Here is an 18,507-nt window from a genome sequence, read left to right on the forward strand (position 1 = left end):
CTAAGTTTTAAAAAATGAGCCAAAAAGATAAAAATGAAAGTAGAGAGCAAGAAAAAAGACAAAATGCAAAATTTAAAAGAATAATATCAATATAATTAACAAATGTCTAGTAAATAAATATTAATATGTACCAAGAGAATAACACAATGAAACCAATAATGAAGAAAATCAATTCACAAGAAAACAAACAAACAACAACAAAAAATAAAGATAATAATAAGAGGCAACAAATAACACTTACTGTATCATATTTAATACAGGAATCCTTTCATCATGAGTATGATTCACCCCAAAAAAACTAAATTAATTTTTAAGGTATAAAATGTAAATAAAAAAACATTCCTGTAACATTCAGGAAATGTTACAGATTAAAACTAATATTTGCAAATTATGCAAATATTAGTTTTATTTTTTGTCAGAAGATTAACAAACACGTTTTTTTTTTTTTTTTTTTTAAAAGAAAGTGAACTCTTATTCAATTATTTCAAGGTTCAGGCTTTAAAGGATCAAAAGTCTGTTAAAAATGTGATCTACAGGAAGTCACAGATTTTTCAATCCAAAGCCCTCGTGGCAAAAGTGCACGAGCAGTGAGTTATCCTTACATAAAATCTAGTCGGACTCATAAACAGTGAGTAACCACCTGCTCCAGCAAACAGACCAAATGTTAAAAGGCGACAGATACAATGGTGCGCTGTCACACCACACTTCAGAGCAATCGGCCTGACAGACAGTCAGCCAGTGAGGGTATCACAGGCTCAGGCCTTCTCCTCTGCAGTTGTCGGACACTGGATGAGTGACAACTAACGTCCCTCAGTGCCACTTATTGATCAGCCTGGGACTCTGCTGCTGCAATCCACACATGTATTGCTGTGTGTATTGACAGAGAGAGAGAGAAAGAGAGAGAGAGCATCACAATGAAAGCCATCACTTTGGGTTCAGAGGTCATAAATACAGTTTTTAGTAACCCCCCTTTTTTAAATGCTTCTACAGGTGCTGGCAGCAGGAATCTACCCGACACAGAGCTGTGTAAGAGCACATGTAGTGACACAACAACTTTTTTTCATTTTCCTTGAAGTTGAATCTTTTTGGTCCTTTAAGTAAGCAGATAAATAAATTAAGAGGAATCACAAGGAACAGCAAAATGAACAATTGTATAATCTTTGTTGATTGGTTTAGAGTTTCATAAGCTTTGCTTTATGTGTTTTTCCAAACAGGTTTTGGCCGGTGAGCACTTTGAGTCCTTCAGTTTATAAAATATGCTAAATAAAGATGGCCATGACTTAATTATGATTATAAAGTTCAAGCGTTGTGGGTTCTGATCTTTTAAAGTAGCTACTTAATCAACCTTGAGGGCTGAATGATTTTTTCCTGATCCTGAAATTTAGTTAATCTGAAGTTAAAACTGTTGTACAGTCACAATCTGTATATGAAAGATGGACATAGCTACCAGCTCTGAAACGTGACACCAGCACATAAGTGTCTTAAACCAGCAGGGGGAGACTCTTATTTTGCAGAAAGAGATCTGATTGCATAGAGATTGATGGGAAAATGACCCATCGGCTCCTTTGATCTGTAACTCAAGCCAAACTTGATGCATTTCTGGGATCACTTCCTCTCTTTAACTCTTATTTAATAAAACGTGTTTATTTTGTAAATGTATGCCGTGATTAGAGTCAAATAAGAAGTAAGCCTGAGTGTGTGGCTACACTGGGATTGCTAAATCATCCCGCAAGTCAAGTTTTCAAAAACTAAGATGTAGATTACGTAAAGAATTAAAAATAAAACTCAGCTTAAACACTAAAACAGAGTTTGATCAACCAGTGGGTGAATATATATTGGAAAAACTATCTGGCTAAGAAAAGGGTAGCTTTCTGAAAAAGCTAAAGTAGAGGCTGAAAAAAGTGGTTGGAGGCAAAATGAATCACAAAACCTGATAAAAAAATATTCCAGACTGTGTCAGACATCATACACCACATCTCCTAGCGTGAAATAATTCTGGCTGGAGTCCTCAAAAAATATATTATAAGCTGAGCCATTTAGAAGACAGTGAGTTAAAAGGTAAATGGGCCTCTGTAAGGCTGGGAAAGCACTGCACAGGTATAAATTTTACCAAAACTGCTGCCAGGAAGCCAGAGCTCCCTGAAGCTAGCTCGCCGGGCTTGTAGCAGGTTGTCTCACAGCCCCCTGCTTCACGTTTTTTCAGGCCTTTAACTCCTGGCTGCAGCAGGGGTAGTGCACTGCTAGGCCTTCTGACGCCTCCAGCAAATAATCATTATAGTGCTCCAATACTGACACCGTGTGGTCACAAATAGTACTGCATCAACTCAAAAGCTCCAGAATGATTAAGCACAGTTTCCTCTTTTATTTCCTTTGTTCTACGGTTTTGTTTTTTTGTCCACACCACTTCTACCCTTCATTTTTTCTACCATTACTTTCTAACAGTCTTCTTCCTTTTGACATTTTCTGTAGCTCCTCAAATGTTTCCATTCTGTGGAGTTCTCAGCTGATCTTCTCTGGGCCACTAACTGCTCTCTTGCATTGCTTATCCTTTTCTCATCAGAATGTTTTTCCTTTGTTATACCACCTCTTCTTATCCACCCTTCTTTAACTTCCTCTACCTCCTTCCTTTTAACTCTTTCTTTCCTTTGCAAGCAAATTTTCCTTCTTTTTTTAAAAGGATTCTATTTTCTTCCTCTTTATGTCTCCCTCAGCAGAGAATGTGCTTTTCTTTTGGTTCTCTTCTTCTACTCTTTCTAAAGCTCTGTGTCTCTTTTTCCCTCCCTCTTCAATTGCCTAAACTCATTGTGGAAAGTAGAGCATCTATTTATTATTAAAGACAGTCGCTGTGTGGTGAATGGAAGAGGTTATATAAACTTTTGTGCTCTCTGCACTTTGTTGCTCACTTGGTTTTACAGACCACCCGGGACCAGCAGTACCGATACCTTTACTGATAACTAACCTGGTCAGAAAAAAGAAATCATTTCCTTTTAACCTATTGGTTCTGCTGTGGCTGACAAACGCTGAGCTGAGCTTAAAATAATGGACTGCTTTACAGCTTGTGGGGAGGTATATGGTTTAAGACTTGAAATGGGAACTGAAATTTGATCAAACATAAACCAAAATCCGAACTTTATACCTTATAATTTGATTTCTTTTCCTCCATCTCCAAAACCATGGAGGACAATCTTTAACAGCCTCCGCTATTCTGCTTTTAGCCCACAGGAATTTGCAGGGGGGGTTAAGTGGGATTGCCGGTGATGTTGCAACCATGAAGTTGGTTGACGCTTGGCTCATGGGCTGACATTGTAGTACACCCTAGGGTGTCAGATGGCACCGCAACCAGCAGTCAAATACTAGAAAGAAAAAAAACCCTCCTACGTCTGTTTCTAATCATTTTGGAAAGCATGACTAGGTCAAGCAAAGGTTTGAAGGAACATTTATCGAGACCTTGAATCTTAGATTCATTACCCAGTGTTTTATTTTCATGTTGTTTCATGCAGGTCACATGAAGCAGAACAGCTGGTAAACAAAAACATGTCATTCAGTCCACTTATATTTTCTCTTCCAGGATAACTTTTGCCTTTACAATGTGACAAAAAATTAACACATCCAACACACAAACAAAAAAAGCTGAAAATTGTCCACAAACTTTTGGCTAATTAGTATAGCGTACACACCAAAATACTACAATAAAGCTGTGGTTACACACTGAATTCCCAAATTGACCAAGAAGCATTAAGGATCATGTGTTTGGTCAGTTGCATGAAGGTGTGTAGATGGTCGGGGTTGAATGGGTTCAAACAGATATTTTTAAAGTAAAAATGATAAAATTGTAATAATAGATAACTAGTAATTTTATCCTAAAATGTATTTAGGACTGTATCTAAATAGCTAACCTATCCTATTCTGTTAAAAAACGAAAAACAAAGGAAAACAAAAAAATAATGTTGTGAACTTGTCTTTATGATTTTACTTATTGGTTTGATTTCATGCAGCAGCTTTTATCTGTGGTTGTATTGTTTTCTTCTGCACTGTGCTTTTACTGACTTTTGTCTCATATCAAAGCAGTTTTATGTACAGATAAAATGTGTTCTATCTTATACACTCTTATACATATCTGGGACTCTCCACCATTTGACCTTAGAACTGAAGAAGCTTCTCGGATGAGAGGTGAAACGTCTTCAAGCAACTCAAGAAGTCCAGACGCTTTTCTTTGCAAGCTCCTTTGACTACGATGACCTGGATGACTGAGAACCTTCACAGACATATCTTATACACTCTCTTTCATCCAAAAGGGACCTTTTATATCTTTGAATGTGGTGGTCATGTGGCAATATGGCCACAAGAGGGAGCTAAAACTCCACAAACGATTGACAATTTTCTTCTTTCTCTCACAGCAGCTGATAAATCAAATAGTTCATCAGGAACTTTGACTTTTCTAAAAGAGCAAACTAATATTTGGTGCAGGCAAAAATGACAACCTTACCCTGGATTTCCCCAGGAAATTATTATTGTTCAAATAACAAACAAATGAATAAAATCTTGACTTTTTTTCTGGCATTTGTTTTACAGAAAAGTCACTGATCAAGGTTTTTAAATCTTACTCCCATGCAGATCTGATTTAGTGGTCATAACTGAAAGGCTTTTTTGATGCCTGTGTTTCTCTGAACCCTTTTCTACCATCCTGAATGTTTGCAGAAAGAAAAGTTCTCCTTGATACCAACAGGAGGCATCAAATACTCTGGTATAGGCCTAAGAAAACTGTCTCAAAGGTGCAGTCCTCCTATGAGGTATGGCTAGCAGCATTAGCATCCAGGTCCTAGCACCTGCAGACAGTTTGCCATATATGATATTTGACCTAAAGCGTGTATCATTCTAACATGGTTTAATCAGCTACGTGATTACAGAATCCAGTGCACACAATCTGTGCATGTAATGCACCTGCACAATCATGGCTTGGTTGTTGGACTGAGGGTATTTGGTTGAATTAAGTTGCACAGTGTCATAGTGCTTTATAAAAAGCAATAAGTAAGTAAGTAAAAGGGTATTAAAGGTGTACAATTTTGTGTCAATCTCATAATTTGTCAGTGAAGATGTTCAACTAAAAAATTTGCTGTTAAAAACTGTTAAACAGACACTGAGAAGACCAATTTGGACTTTTCAGACAAGTATGTGGATGCTGGTGTGTTTGTGTGTGTGTTTACACTGTGACCTTTCCTTCCTGTGAAAGCAGTGGGCAGTCTGTTACCCAGAGTCCCTAGCGGGGCCAGCTGTCAGGGCCTCCATCCAGTCCAGCGTTTTTCAGCTCAGACTGTGGGAAAGTGGGAACCCCAGCGAGTCCCATAAGGTTTGCTAATATCTAACAACTGCCTTCCTTTCTCATCCTGCTTCCCGCACCAAACGGCTAAAAATAATGCTCTGGATTTCCCGCTTTGTCCCAAAATACAGCAGTGACATCAAGCATGTTCTTTTGGAGATTTTACTTCCAAATTTTTCTCTCTCTAAGCTTTGACGTTGTCATTTCTGTTGCTTAGCTAGAATCCTATTTAAACTTTAAACTGTATCCAAATGATGCACTTCTACATGCACAGATTTTCATGCACCATGAAAGGATGTGCATGCACAATGAAACAAATAATGCATTTTATTAGTTGTGAGTGAGTTCCTCACCTTGCAGACAAAGTTAACCTAAACATTAACCACACCGACCCTCCAGGTTGTGGCGGATCTCCAGAGCAAAACAAGATATGGTGCTCCCAGCTGCGGTCTAGGATGGTGGACCTGGAGTTTGTCCCACTGTCCTATACGTGATATTCTCTGGGGAAGCAGCTGAATTATATCAAGAACTGCCACAACAGCTACCTGGCCAGTGGGCCAGCTGGCAGTAAAGACAACAGGGAAAGAAACCTTGTCTGACGGGTCTGCAGTGACTGAACTCTCAACATAAGAGGCAGTTGTCTGATTACAAATGGTAGCGTTGTTTTAGATGGGGGAAGCAAACACAAATAGTCCCATATATATACTTTTAATATAAATATAGCTTTAAAAAAGTCTGCTTCACAGTTTGATGTCCCAGTCCCCTCATAATGTCCCAGTTTCTATGCTTTATGGTTGAAATATTCTAAGACTAACCCAACTTGGCTGGATGGATAGATGAATGGATGGTTGGTTGCATGGCTGCCTGAGTACACACAGCACTTAACCCCATCACTGAATACCACACCACATCAGCAGAAGGCCATTACTGTTCAGGAAATATGCTGAATTATTCAATCACTTCCTCTCTGCATTCTCTACAGGATGCAAAGTGTTGCAAGAAAATCACAGTGTGTGTGTGTGTGCGTGTGTGTGTCTTTGTATTAAAGTGCTCACAAAGAGTGTGAGTGCAATCAAATTCTTGTCTTGACCTACATTAGGTCACCTTCTTGCACCAAATTGAATCAGAATATACAATAATAACGTCTAATGTTATATTAAACAATACAAAACTTGTGTTTTACAATATTTGTACTGGAAAAAAGACACATCATTTGCAGCTTTAGCATATTATGAATGTTTTTTATTTATAAAGTATACTTAGATTGATGAAATTGGTTTTATATCACAGCATTTTTACATAATTTAGTATAGACAAGCCATCTTTTTATCATTACTGTATATATCACTGTCATATCAATGTCACTTTAAATGGACATGGCTTTAAAAGCTCAGATTGAGTTGTTGCTGTTAAATGATTAGTTACTATTTTCCATATGTATATTTTTTTACATAAGCTGAAGAAAAATTCTGCCTATTTAGATGAAAATGAGGAAAACATTTTAAAATTCCCATTTGCGGAGGAACTGTTGAAACCTGTACTTTCTGAAAATAAATGGAATTGTTGTTTCCAGGACTGCATTTATCCACAGTTAGTTTTCCAGGTATGAAATGTCGTCTCAACATCTGTTTCCTCCTACATATAAACACTTGTGTTTTGCGGTTGTGGTTTTTGCTTCGCAGTTTTGTTCTTAACAAGCCCCACCGTCTTTTGGTATTTCTGTTACTCGACCAAACAAAGCAAACCAGTCTCATGTGTGCCTTCAAAAAGGGGGTGGGAACATTTCTGGAGCAAATGGGTTGTCTTAGTCCTTGAACACAGCTGCATCTGGACTCCACTGGGTCAGCAACACGCATCTGCAAAACGAATGGACAGACATTCTTGTTGATGCTGACTGGCTGGCTGGTCATTAAGCCATCTTGAACTGAACACATTTCTGAAATACTGGGGGCTTCGGAGCCCTGGCCGTCCCCCGCCTCTCCTCTACCATTTCCCTGCATCATGGTTTGAAGAAAACATCTGAATGAGAACCCAGCCACTCTGAAGTGCACCAGAAAAAAGCTGAAGACAGGACTAGGCATGAAAGAATGAGTGTGGGAGGATGGGATGGATGTGAATTCCAGAGAGGAGGGAGATGAGTTTTGTCATCCCAGCAGCAGAAACAGGAAGTGAGTTAAAACCTCTCGCTTGACCTCCAGACCTCTGCAGATAACATTCCCACCCTCCCCCATCTCTGCAGCTGTGTGAAGCCCTCCCTTGCTCCCTAAATCTGACTCTCCCACTTGTTTCCTGTAAATCACTACAACTCCATCAATCTCCTCTGATAACGGTCTCCTTGCCAAAGCAGGACTTAAAATGAATCAGCCAGTTTGTTTTTAAAATCATATTGCTTAGGTTGTAAAGTTTTATATTCATCATGGTATTTTTGTGTGGATACATCGCAGTCAGTAAGTCAGCTTCTATTTTATGGGCGTTTTACAACTTTGCCATAAGTTTTGATAGATAAAATCTAGAACAGTTTCTCCTATGCACCGATTCCTAACAGCTGGCAGATACAAGTCAAACAGGCCTGATGGACCCCACAGGATCATTGCAAGATAAACTCTGAACCCCTTAACCCTTTAAGACCTACCATAGAACCAAGTCCGCCAGAGCTTATATTATATTTTTACATGCTGTGGAGCCATTTTTGGGAGCATTTCAAGTTGATATACATCAATACAACCATTATAGCCCAAATTTTAATAATATGTATGCATTAAGTGTATAGTAATTACATAAATTGCAAAAAAAAAGTGCAATAAACTACAAAAAATTGAAAATCTTTTTTTTAAAACATATATTTCTAATTAGATAAATTTAAGAGGCTTATCCCTCAAAACTGTAAATACAAAAAAGTTGCACAAAATAGTTTCCCACCACAGGAAATTTATTTTGAGAGTCTTCATAGTTTTATTTTTGAAATTCACCAATTTTTATATACTGCAGGAAAAACAAAAATAAATATTATAATGCAAATTAGCAAAAAAAAATCAGCATATGCATCAAAATAAACTATTTCCAGCAGTGCAATTTGAGTCCTAAGCATCCCAGAAACGACACAAAGTCATAAAGTCAAACATAACTTTTAAAAACACCAGTATAGGCTCATAAGGCCCTGATTGTAAAAAAACTACATTTCCGCAAAATGATGTCACTTCCGGTTTCGGGCAGGTCATGGCGGAAATGCGATAGTTCGCTGATGTAGTGTTACGAACAGCTGATCGGATTGGCAAAGCGTGTTTCTGGAATATTATGTTTTTGTTTCTGCAAGTGGTTTTATGCAGTTTTTGCAAAGCTATATGTGGAAGGAAACTGTGACCGAGGACAAGCTGATGACATAAGATGTAAGTACAACTCCTCCAGTTTCATATGCAAAAAAATTATTGCGCTAGCTTATGTGGTTGCAGTTCTACCGGGATTTATTAAAAATAGTTACGCAAAACCACGGCTTTAAAGGGTTAATGTGAACTCACCTGCTAAGCCACTTGTATTCTGTTGTTGATACAATAATAATAAGTTGCAGGATATTTAAAGCTGCACACTCATTTGTAAGTTCATGAGGTGCACTGAAACTAGTGATGCAACAGTCCTGCAATAACTTTTTAACATTTTAGAGAGGCACTGATTCGATTTAATGGGCCTCTTAGAGTCTGCAGCGTGCAGTGCTGTTAAATTATAATGCATAATACTGAGAACTGTTTCTGCTATTCAGTGTACCCATTACTGCTGTAATTGGAGTGGACAAAATATTATAGAAAACAGAGGCAAAAGCTCACTTGAGATTGATTTTACGGAATGAAGGCAGGGATATGTGAATGGGAGGACTCACTATTCTTTGGAGCATTGTGGGGTTTTTTTGTTGTTGCTTTTTTTAAGAAAGTGATATACGATATAGGATGAGGGGTTTGTGCTGGCCAAGTTTTGATAGTGTCAGTACTTTTTAAACCTTTGTCTCTTCCTCTCATTGTAAACCAGAGCTCATTAGCACACATTCAGTAATGGGGAACGTGAGCTGGGTTTATACCATCACGAGACAGATTAGTTTGAACATACTGGTGATGTGGTGCTGTAAGAGTAAATCTGTTTGGAACAGAAGAAAGAACTACATGTCCAGACATTTGATGGGCATACAAGCTTATCCAAAAGCTGCTTAGTATCTGTGAAACTGAACTAAAAGTCAGGAGTCTTAAAGGAGAGCTGCTTGTTACGGGACGGAGGCTGTCCCAATGTCACACCAATTTCGTCTAAGAAATTGTGTTTTAAAAAGGTTCGTGTGCCACAATCCTGAACTCACAGAGGCTGCAGAGCAGAACCAGTACGCTGTGGACTACACGGGCAGCATATTATTTCTCCAATATTTGTCACACACTATTACCAGAAGTATTCATTTTATCTGCATTCACACTAATATGAACTTGAGTGGAATCCTACTCTTATTCCATATGGTTTAATAATGTTGGTCGATTCTTTGCAGCTAGAACAGCCTCAGCTATTCTGGGAAGGCTTTCCACGAGGTTTAGGAGTGTTCATGGGAATATTTGACCATTCTTCCAGAGGCACATTGGTGAGCTCAGATGCTGATGTTGAATGAGAAGGCCTGGCTCAAAGTCTACGTTGGCTCCCAAAAGTGTTCAGTCAGGTTGAGGTGAGGACTCTGTGCAGGCCAGTCAAGTTCTTCCAACTTGCTCATGCATGTCTTTATGGACCTGTGCACTAGTGCTATGATGTTATGCTTTAGAATCTAGCAGCACGTTTTAAACCGGATTCGATGCTTTGCATTGCGCTTCGTAATGTAAAGCTTGGATGCAGCTGCTCAGACATGTAAACCACGAAGCTCTCTGAAGGCCACATTAAGTTTGGAGGTCTGTAGAAATTTTCTGATTTCACATGGCATACCACTTCATGGCTGAGTTACTGACATTCTTAATTGCCTGCACTTTGTGAAATATTCCACAGTCAGCTGTTAGTGGTATTATAAAAAAATTTCAAAACCGGCATTGCTGCATGGGTGGCATCCTATCACGGTGGCATGCTGGAATTCACCGAGCTCCTGAGAGTGACCCATTCTTTCACAGATGTTTGTAGAAGCGGTTTGCGTGCCTATGTGCTTGATTTTACACAACTGTGGTCATGAAAGTGATTGGAAAACTTTGTTTCAGTGATTTGGAAGCTGTGCTTGTGTCTACGTGCCCTCTGGGTCCAGTACAACATCACCGCAAATGAATTCTGCGGTAAATGTTGTTCAGATTGACATGATACAAGAATTTATCCCTTGTAGTTCAGTATCCTTATACATCCTTTCCTTGCCTTCCTCCAATCACACCATCTACCTATGCAAATACCAGTTTTCCTACAGGAGCTTTCACACGTGTGCAGTTCAAACACTCGGAATAGCCACAGCTTAACCTCTTATCTTTTCCAGACTCCCAGCCAGCATCTAAGCCAGCGGTCCCCAACCTTTTTTGCGCCACGGACTGGTTTATGCCCGACAATATTTTCACGGACCGGCCTTTAAGGTGTCGCGGATAAATACAACAAAATAAAACTAGTACCGGTACCGAAAAAAAGAAGATTTATTCATAACACACGTGAAAAGACCCAGGAAAACCGAGTAAACGATAAAAACGATAACAAAATAACGCTGAAAACCAATAAAAACCCTGAAAACCATACATTTCACACCTGAGCCTCAACTCTCGCGGCTTGGTACCAAACGACTCACGGACCGGTACCGGTCTGAGGCCCGGGGGTTGGGGACCGCTGATCTAAGCCATCTGAATCCATTTTGCGACTTGGGTCATATTATAACAGACCTTGGCCACAATCGGAGCAGAACTGTTAATGTTTTCCACAACATTAACATTATTTATTGTTCCATTATCAAAAGTTATGTTGGGAAGTGTAAACACAACAACGAAAAACTGTGTGCATGTATAATTTGATAATAAGCACCAGCGACAGCGAATATAGGCACATAAGGTTCATGCAAAAAATGAGCTACAGCTTTGATTTTCCAGCGATCACCACCAAGCAACACACTGATTCCTTCATCGCATCCCAGGCTGCTGTTCTGAAGCCGACCCTGGCCTCTAACCTTCATTCATTTGCATTACTCTTCTTGTGCTGGTCAATTGACAGCTATAAACCACAGTGATGAATCTGCGTGAGGCCAGTCTCATCTATCTAAGTGATGGCACTTAGTCGTTGCAGAGCTACAGGCTCTTTCGTGTAAACACACAAGAATGGTTTGTCGAGTGATTGACAGCTGTATGGGCTTTTGATAGACAGTCGGTTTTGTTCTTGAGAGGTCATGAGACCGACTCCTAGGGTGCACCGGGACAGCAGCTCCATTCGAACAACAGCGAAGATTCACAAGTTGGAGAGGGTAGGGGGTCGGGCAACGTGGGGGATAGCTCATCACCTCTGGACGCCTACTGCTTCACCAGTAGGGTCAGAAGTCACAAATGGAAGTGGCATCACTCATCAGCCTGTCTCATCACTGGAGTGTCGCAAGAAAGCTTTAGTAAATGGAAAAACACTCATCTATTCCTTGAAAGTTATTCTTATTGCTTGGCTGGTGTGTTTTGTAACAATTAGCCATATGTTACAAAACACACTGTTTGATTCATGCTGTTGTTTCAGGTATGGACACAGTTTTTACTCTATTTGTCAAATCTTTCTTCTAAAACATTCTTTATGTTGGAGAGTGTTAATGAGTAACAGGTTTTGAGCCTGAGGTCTGTACAGTATCAATTTAATTTCTTTAAATTGTATTATCTTTTGCAAAGTCCCAATTTGATTATGCTGTGGCTCTCGGTTTATTGATTCTAAACTAAAGTTATAGAGGAGTCGCATTTTTCAGGCTCTTACTTTTATTCAGCTGTGTGCCAAACTGCTTTCGCTTTTCTTCTTAATAAATATAGAACATAACTGGCAGTAAAGCCAGACATACTGACCTTGATTAAAGTCAGTGCCTGATGAATGGAAAAAGAAATGAAGATACGCAAGCAACTGTGCGTATAAAAAGTTAGATGCAGTAACCTAAGAACATTTATAAATGGGAAAATGTAATTTCTTGCCCAACATCACTTTGCTTTGCTACTTTCCGGTTATAAGAAGTATTAACAAAGTATTGTGTTACTGGTTGCACTGTAGACTTATTTAGGCAGGGAATCACAGCTGCTACCTTGGGCCATGTGTGATAAATGATTGGTGCTCCAACCAAGAAACAAACTCTGATTCTAAAAAAATAAGCCAAAGTCACCTAAAGCCTCAGTTCTCCTAATGGACACTGGAAGCTGAGTCAGTCCTCATAGACCACTATGTTAGAAATGGCCAGTTTCATCAATAAAATGAAAATGTATAACTTTCAATTTCAATTCAATTTTATTTATATAGTGCCAAATCACAACAAAACTCGCCTCAAGGCGCTTCATAGATACAGAGAAAAACCCAACAATCATATGACCCCCTATGAGCAAGCACTTTGGCAACAGTGGGAAGGAAAAACTCCCTTTTAACAGGAAGAAACCTCCAGCAGAACCAGGCTCAGGGAGGGGCGGGGCCATCTGCTGCGACCGGTTGGGGTGAGAGAAGGAAGACAGGATAAAAGACATGCTGTGGAAGAGAGACAGAGGTTAATAACATAACATGTTACACAATAGAGTTTTACAGGGGTTAGATAACTCACCTGTTAAGCCATCCATTTAGGGGCATGTCTGGTTTGTATTGTGAGTTTAGGAGCAGTTTAGTAGAATCCTGTGGACAATAATAAAGTTTGTCTTCTGGTTATAGCCTGTCCAAAAAATTATGTCCTCCAGATTTGGTCATTTTTGGTTTTTTGATTCACCTTAAAGAGTCCTAATGGTTTCAAACATGAACTAGACACATTTATAAGAGAATCTGTCCTGGAAATTACCCAAAGTTGCAGTTGCAATTCTCCTCATCCTGGGTTCACACTCTCACTACTGGAATACTTGGTTTAGATAAGGATACAGCCTGGATAGACCAATGAACCGAAATTACACATGAAGCTGGCTCTACTCTCACATGGGCTCCATCAGGCACTATGTAGATTTATACTACAAAGCTCCTAGGCCAGGGGTGGGTAATTCCAGGCCTCGAGGGCCGGTGTCCTGCAGGATTTAGATCTCACCTTGGATCAACACACCTGAATCACATGATTAGTTCGTTACCAGGCTTCTGGAGAACTTCAGGACATGCTGAGGAGCTAATTTAGCCATTTAAATCAGCTGTGTTGGTTGAAGGACACATCTAAAACCTGCAGGGAAATCGGCCCTTGAGGCCTGGAGTTGCCCACCCCTGTCCTAGGCAGTAGTTGTGTCCAAATTCATGGGCTGCATCCTTCTGAGGCCGCATTTGTAGACCGATTACGTCACAGCGACGCGCCGAAGGCTGTCCAAATTCGTAGACTCCTCCGAATGCAGCCGACAAATGCGTCCTCCTTTTCCACGAATTTGAAGGATGGGTCGGGTGTGTCCTTCGTGGCCTACCATATCCCAGCCAAACTGTAGTTTCCAACAATGGCGGCCGCTACTAAGTTTTAAAATTACTCATACTGATCTTTCTGGGTCACAAAATAAACTTTTAACATATTTTCAGGCGAGAAAGTAGCTGTGTAAACATCACATATCTGCTCGGTTTATCAAGATATCGCATATTTGCAAAAGTGCTTCGACGTTTTCGGAGACGTCTGCTACCCACCAGCTCGATAGCTCGCTGGGAGCTCGAGGGTCACTGAAGCCGCCGAGAACGGCACAACCGAGTTTATTAAACTCCACCGAGACAGCGGTGACGCTAATCTGAAGGCTAGACCGTCCAATTTCCCCAGCCGTTTACTTCCGGCCTACCCAACCTTCTGAGGACCTGGCCCACGTAGACCGCGAAGGCCGGGTCCTCAGGAGGATGCAGCCCATGAATTTGGACGCGACCAGTGTCTGCATCTGATCAGACTACATTGGGTAATGGCTTTTTCACATACAGCTACATACAGTACAATTGCTAATATTGAGAAGGGCTGCAGTACAATTGAGAAAGGCTTATGTCCTGTGGCATAGGGCTCATGGTTTGCGCCTCACCATCCTCTGATGTAGTGTTATGTACGGCCCAAAATGGCTTCTGTAATCTAAGAATGAGCCCCAGGACATGAAGAAAACTTGTAGGTGAGGTGATTTGTTGTAAAGTAACTGCTGCAAAACATTTGTATCAGTGAATGAGCACTAAAATCATATAGCATACGTGTGTCCCTTTTACTAATTGAGTCAGAAGTCACAGAAAAAAGTGCAAAAGTCACAGACGTTTATCAGCGCTGGGTAAATAAAAAGGCTAATGAAAAAGAAAATGGACCAAAAAAGGCAAGAGGCGTGGACTGTTGCACTTAGTGATGGGACTAAACCATTAACCCTCTGTGGGTTAGCTGACTGTCAGACTACCAGGTCAGCACTGCATATCGGTGCCTAGAGCCAGTGAATGGGTTTATTATTTTATTATTGGTAAGAGCTTGTGGAGCAAAATGCTCATGCATATTTAATTTACTCTATCACACTTTTATTACACACACACACTACAGAAAAACTGAAGTGTTTATTTATACGAATAGCATGCTTTTATGTATGTTTGCGTCAACATGGTGGTTGTGTGTGTGAGTCCAGAGGAAAGAGTGCAAGGTGTAGATCATCTTTAATGTGCTGCTTTTTTCCCTCCAAGGCTGCAAACACACGCACACAAATACACACATATACACAAAAACATGCATGCTCCCATTCTAACCTAGTAATCGCATCCTCTCTCTGTTTACGGGCACATGTCTTATATGAAAACACACACACATCTGTATTCACTGCTCTGGGAAGCCATTAGTGTGACCCAGCCTTGATTACTTATTTATAAGTAAGGCCAGCAGAGTAAAGTGAGGGGAGTGCAGTACTGGGGTGGGATCCTCATTTTTAAAACGTTTGTTTGACTTCACCCAGATCTCACCACAGCTGATGCTATCATTTCTAACAATGTCAGCAAAACAAAGAAATGCATAAAATGGCATCTGTGATATTGTGACATTGTGGATGACAAAAAGTTAGCAATTCTCAGCTGAAGCATAAAACTACCTGATAGTTTAACTTCTGCCATTTTTTTTACTATAAAAATATGTTTTAAAACAAATATTTGGTATCTGCTGTTTTCCAGCAAATTCTGACTAGAGTTAATATCATTTTGATATTTGTTCTGGCTGATTTCTATAGTGGCGTGAAACTATGGCAGCACACTGATATGGCAATAGACTGTATATTGTTTCATTTTTTATGATACAATATTGTTATACCATAAAATATTTTTCAGTGAACATGCAGGAACACTACCTCTGCTTCATAACTCTTGCCAGTTATCAAACTAATGCAGAGAATGAAAGTTAACTAACTTACAGCAGAACAAGTGACTATCACTGACAGTGGGAGAAAAATCAAAGCACGAAGCAAATTCAAGTTTAACCACAGCCTTTGACTCAGTTAAACACTCCTGCACCATCTTGAAACCACAATACTTGCTCCTCCCCTGCCAGATTCAGCCGTGGTGTTCCTCAAGGCTCTATCCTTGGTCCACTTTTCAGCTGCCTCTCAAGCAGGTCATTCATGTCCATAATCTTGTCCAGCACAGCTCTGCAGGTACACATTTATCAAGATTTATCAAAAGCTGTTTCATAAATTCCTGAAACTCAGTGATGATTAATCTAATTTCTACCAAAAACTCTGCAACCCTGGCTTACAGTAAGCTTAGTTCATCGACCAAAATTGTCAAGCAGTCTACTCATAACATGGTAGTAATTTTTGACACTGACCTTTGTTTCTATGCTCAAGTAAAAGATGTTATCCAGTCATGCTTCAGTCAGCTTTAAAAAAAAGTCCAAAAGTCATTCTTGCCTGTTTTTCTGTAGGGTAAACACTTAGTCTTTATTGCAGGGTAAATGCTCCCTATCTCACCTGCTATGGGCAGGCACCATAGCTAACCTAGCTAAGCTTTCTAAATACCTCCAAAATGTAATCTCGCATCTTGTTCTTTAACCTCCTAGGACCTGGCGTCCACATATGTGAACATCACATTTTGGGTTATTTAGACTAAAATACTCAATTTTGCTCTACAAGGGCCTGATATCCACTTACGAGGACATTATACTGTAACTGTCTATCTGTCGAAATTTTAAACGAATATCCTTATATGTGGCTCGGATTTTTCTTAGAAACAAAAATCAGGTAAAAAAAGAAAATCTGGTAATTCTTTGTTTTTACATTCATCAGGTTCCAATATGCCCAAATATCAATGAGAAATTAAAAATTAGGGGTGCAACGATACACAAAATTCACGATTCGGTTCGATACTTTGGTGTCACGGTTCGATATTTTTTCGATACAAAAAAAATGTTCATGCCTTTTTAATTTGTCATTTATTAAAATTATAAATATGTATTTTAACTCAAAAGTACAGTTTTTAAATTTAATGTTGCTGAAACAACAAAGTAATACAAATAAATCCATCTGATCGAGAAATCACTCATCTTTGGAAAAGAGAGTTTATTACAGAGAAATGTCTCTTTCCAAAATAAAAGCTATACTATACGCTTCTTCTGGGCTATATTCTCAGCAGCATATTAAACATATCAGGTCCCCATAAGGAGAATCATGTGCTAACGGCTGTCTAAATGACTCGGGTAAAGTTTGTAGCATGCGTGCTTGTTGTTTTTGTCTGCTTCCACTTGTCTTTGCACGAGGATGATGTCGGTGTAAATGTGCAGTCATATTCATTTTGTTCCCACTAGTGCTGTCAGCGTTAATCTCGTTGAAATGACGTTGTAAGGAAGAGGACTCCCTTACTACATTTATTTATATTATATTATTTGTATAGCACTTTAGAGCACACCTTTCACTTTATTTAAAGCACCTTATCAAGCACTTTATTTAGCATTGCACTTTAAGTATGGATTTGCACAGTAAAACATTTGCACACAAGAAGTTTAAATATTTATTGACTATTTATTGGGAATTTTAAAATCAGTTGGTAGCCTTATTTCAGATCCTGCACAGCTGCTCCTCATCAAGGAATGTGGTGGTTGTCTGTCAGGAGAAAAGAATGGTGATTGAAATTGTGATTAAGGTTTACCAGTAAGGAAAACTAATGTATATGTGTGTGTGAAATCTAGGAATAAAAGTGGTGAAAATAAGTGTAAGATAATGATTACTCACCTTTCTTGCCTGTGTCCTCTTCAAGGTGTTTGGGCAAATGTTTCCCCGGGGGTCCAGACACCATTTAAAGGTTCCGGGAGAGACCATTGGTAAAGAGTGTGGTGAATCTTTTTGTGCTTGGGTTTCTGGGTTTTTATAATATTGGGTTTGATGTAATATTAAAGTGTGAAATATTTATTAATATGTAAATGTGAAATGTATTATGTATTTATTTATTCTTATTGATATATTGTATACTGTGGTGGAAGGTTGGGATTTAATAAGTTACCTGAGAGTGGAATAATGGTTAAGTCTGTGACAGCTGAACATATTTAAGGCTGCCAGTTGTCATTAGAGGTGGATTTTTGTGCTGTGAAGAAGCTCGACAAATTGATTGTTGTAAGGAGAGCTGTATAGGAAATAAATGCTTTTTTGTTCCACTACACTTGCCTTGGTCCATCTCACTGTGTTTCCAGCCGCTAAGGGCCGCCTTGTTACAGACGTTAACGCCACAACACGGCAAATCTCCGTTAACGAGCTACCGCGGATCGCCCCGTTAACACGTTAACGAGCTAACTGCGCTAATGCACTAGTTCCCACCAATGTAATTGAGCATTGCGTGGTACATCCGACATACTGTTTTACTTTTGTCCATGACGCGCTTACCTTCAGGGTCATACGTCACATGAAAACCAAAATAGTTCCAAACGCCAGATCTGAATGAGTGTGAGGGAGGTTCAATTTCCCATGTTGCAACGAGAGCTTAACTTCTGTCTCGCTAGCTTGCCCTGCGCTCAGTGAATCTGTGTTCGACTACTCCGCCTAGGCTGCACTGTCGAGCGCAGATCCACTGAGCGCTCAACACAGAGAGCATCGTCCGAAGGAAAGTTGATAAAATAAATGTAAAAATTTGTATTG

This window comes from Neolamprologus brichardi, chromosome 10, assembly GCF_056152115.1.
Source record: "Neolamprologus brichardi isolate AB-2024 chromosome 10, ASM5615211v1, whole genome shotgun sequence".
In the NCBI taxonomy this organism is placed as follows: Eukaryota; Metazoa; Chordata; class Actinopteri; order Cichliformes; family Cichlidae; genus Neolamprologus; species Neolamprologus brichardi.